Source organism: Rattus norvegicus, chromosome 3 (genome assembly GCF_021556685.1).
Source record: "Rattus norvegicus strain SHRSP/BbbUtx chromosome 3, alternate assembly SHRSP_T2T, whole genome shotgun sequence".
NCBI lineage: Eukaryota > Metazoa > Chordata > Mammalia > Rodentia > Muridae > Rattus > Rattus norvegicus.
Genome location: NC_141536.1, coordinates 160537450 through 160540723, shown reverse-complemented (window position 1 = coordinate 160540723; position 3274 = coordinate 160537450). Strand labels below are relative to the sequence as shown.

At 49.3% G+C, this 3274-nt stretch overlaps 1 long non-coding RNA gene across 1 annotated transcript; it reads right to left on the bottom strand.

Annotated features, from left to right (window-relative positions):
* Window positions 1–327: 327 nt before the first annotated feature.
* On the bottom strand, window positions 328–2790 carry LOC120101814 (uncharacterized). The gene is made up of 4 exons (XR_015684043.1): window positions 2743–2790; window positions 2192–2447; window positions 1133–1322; window positions 328–602 (listed from the first exon to the last, which is right to left on the bottom strand). It is a non-coding gene; the product is annotated as an uncharacterized LOC120101814 (long non-coding RNA).
* Window positions 2791–3274: the final 484 nt, after the last annotated feature.

Sequence of the window (3274 nt, the reverse complement as noted above, 5' to 3'; positions counted from 1 at the left end):
TTTTCCCCCCGCCCCACCCCTCCCCTCCTCTTCTCTTTTTCAATTACAGGGTCTCAAACTATATAGTTTTGGCTTGCCTCCATTCATGGTTATCCTGCCTCAGTCTCCTTAGTGCTGGGATTAAAAGTTCAATCCTAGCAAGCCTTTGCCGGATTTTCCGTTGGGCCAAGCTCTAGAGAGGAAGAGCTTGTACTCATTATCTTGTTGAATCCATCTGTCATCTGTGAGGTGGGCTCCGCTATCCTGCTAACATCGCTGCTGAGAGGCCAGATGTTCCTCAAGGTCACACTGTTGTCTCAAGAATCAGCAGCAGCAAAATGCTCCGGCAGGTGACTGTCCCCAGGTTATGCTTGGAGGCTCTTCCTGTTCTTTCCCAGGTGGAAGGGACTCTGTTAAGTTACCTAGTTCCAGCCAGCTTCAGCCGCCCCATCTGGATCCTAAGGCTCTGTGCTGAACTTTGTAGTCAGAAGGCACACAGGACTTACGTGTGTTTACGTGGCTCCGGGAACACGGAAGAGCTTTCAGAGGGGGGAAGTGGTCACCCACAGCACTATACACTGTCGGAGTACATGTCCTCATGGGGATTAGATTCTTAGTGACAGCTAAGAATAGAACACAGAGAGACAGTCTTTCTGAGCACAGACACCCAGCTAGAAGACCACAGTCTTTTGCCCTCCCACTCCCACCATTGCGGCTGTTACAGACAATTCCACATGCTCTGGTTGCTTTTTGAAACAGATACTCCAAGTTAGAGGCATTACATCACTTCGAATCTTTGCAGGAAATAGGAATTAGATCGACCCCCTTTCCAAATTCTTGAGCTGATTTGCCAAATAAAATGGTTCAGGAGGCTAGAGAGATGGCTCAGCAGTTAAAAGCACTTGTTGAGGACCAGAGTTCAGTACCCAGCTCCCAAGGTGGCTGGCTTAGAACTGTCTGTGACCCCAGTTCCAGGAGACCTGACACCCTCTTCTGGCCCCTGAGTGTCCCCTGCACACTCAAAACACAGAGGTACACATAAAAATAAAATACAACTTAAACATGGCGTCTGAATAGGGCTGGGTTTTGGAGTCTTTAACAATCATAGCAGTTTGACAGCAATTAAAAATAACCAATGGCCATTATTCCTTACCTTCTATGTACTGCAAACCATGATACAAAAGTCACCAGGCAGAAAGCGTGGCGGGGTCCTAAGCCACACCTACTCTGTGGCAAGAACAAAGGGCGGACAAGTTTCAGTCTTGCTGGCTTTAAGCATGGCTGCCTCCAGAAGTGAACGCACTCTCTGTGCTGCCTGGTTTTGTGTGTCAACTTGACACAAGCTGGAGTTATCACAGAGAAAGAGAGAAAGGAGCCTCCCTTGAGGAAATGCCTCCATGAGATCCAGCAGTGAGGCATTTTCTCCACTAGTGATCAAGTGGGGAGGACCCAGCCCATTGTGGGTGGTGCTGTCCCTGGGCTGGTGGTCTTGGGTTCTATAAGAGAGCAAGCTGAGCAAACCAGGGAAGCAAGCCAGTGAGTAACATCCCTTCATGGCCTCTGTATCAGCTCCTGCTTCCTGACCTGCTTGAGTTCCAGTCCTGACTTCCTTTGGTGATGAACAGCAATGTGGAAGTGTAAGCTGAATAAACCCTTTCCTCTCCAGTTTACTTCTTGGTCATGGTGTTTGTGCAGGAATAAGAACCCTGACTGAGACACTGTCCTGTGGACTCAACCTTAGCCTCTTCAGGGTTTGGTACCAGCTCCTCTACTTGAAGTCTCTCGTCATACACTTCTCTCTTGTGGTACTGTGTCAATCACTCTCTATGAGCTCAAACTGAGTTCTTTTGATAATTTAAACCAAATAACTCTCTTTCCCTGAAGGCTAACACAAGATATTTGAGTTGAGCATTAATCAATCTGATTGGTTAAACTTGGGAAATGTGTCTATCTTTAACCTCTTTGTCCCGTGCCCAGGGAGAAGCTGCTTTTGGTAACCAAGCCTGGCCCCAACCTTCATACTTGAAGCTAGAGATGGGAAAATCAGACCCCATGAGGATCACAGAGCCTAGGAGAAGTGAAGGAAACGTTGCAGAGACAGTTTGGGGGTGGGGTGGAAGGTGCCCCAAGTGAGTGACGTTTGGATTTGGTTCTCGAGCTATTTCCACGAGGCGGTTCATTGTCCCAGGTTAGTTGAGGGCTGCTGCCTTGCCTGATTATTGTTTGCTCCTCTTGGCTAGCCGCTAGATGATCTGGGCTTTGGGCCTAGATTTGGCATCTCTTATAAGCAGCTCTGCCCACTCTGCCTCGGCTCCAACTTCCGGTCCCACAGCTACTTCTCAGGCTCCGAGGATGATGGAGTGTCATGGATACAGAGAGCCTTGGGACTGAGTAATCCCATCAGTGTCCATCACACAGGTCCTCCGAATGGCACCCGGGGATGCAGCGACGCAGGTTGGCTCATGGACCTATTAAGAGAAAATCTTTACAAAACCAATCCATGGGGACTGAAGAGCTGTTGGTCTTTCTAGTGCCCCATCAAGTGGCCTTACGCTCGGCTCGCTCGTGGGGAAAGCGACGCCGCGTTATACATCACAAGAGAGGCTCGCCTTGACATGCTAACACAGCTGGGATATGGACAATGTGTTGTTTACTTTGCTCAATGCACAATTAGTGGGAATCAAAATGTCTCCAGATGCACTCACTGTAGTAAATTATTAGGTGATTAACCTTAATGCCCTCTGCTCTGACGCGCCAACTCACTTCTGCTCGGGATCCGTTGAGAGCGTTTTTTTTCAGGCAGTAGAACGAATATATGGTGGCACTGGAAGCCAGTGAGGAGCACAGGCCTGGAGACGGGGGAGGGGCTTAGGAACTGCCTCTGAGAGGGGGAAGGGGGGTTGGTGGGGGTGGAGTAGACGTGTGGGAGGGTGGCGGGTAGGAAAACCTGGGCTCATTGACTGAGGCAAAATACAGACCTACAGCATAAAGGACAGGACTGAGAAACTGAGGGATGGAGGCATTTCCTTGAAGAATCTCAACCAGGCTTTCTCTCTCGTTCTCTCTCGCACTCTCACGCTCTCTCTGTCTCTCTATATCTCTGTCTGTCTCTATTTCTCTCTCGCTCTCATGCTCTCTCATTCTGTCTCTGTCTCTGTCTCCGCCCCTCACTCCCTCTCTCACTCCGGCTTTTGCTCTCTCAGCAGGTTTAGGCCCTTATCTCGTCATGCTTGGACTGTTTTAATAGAGAGTCCTGAAATGCCCTCTGTCTGTCTGTCCTCTTCCATCCTCTCTA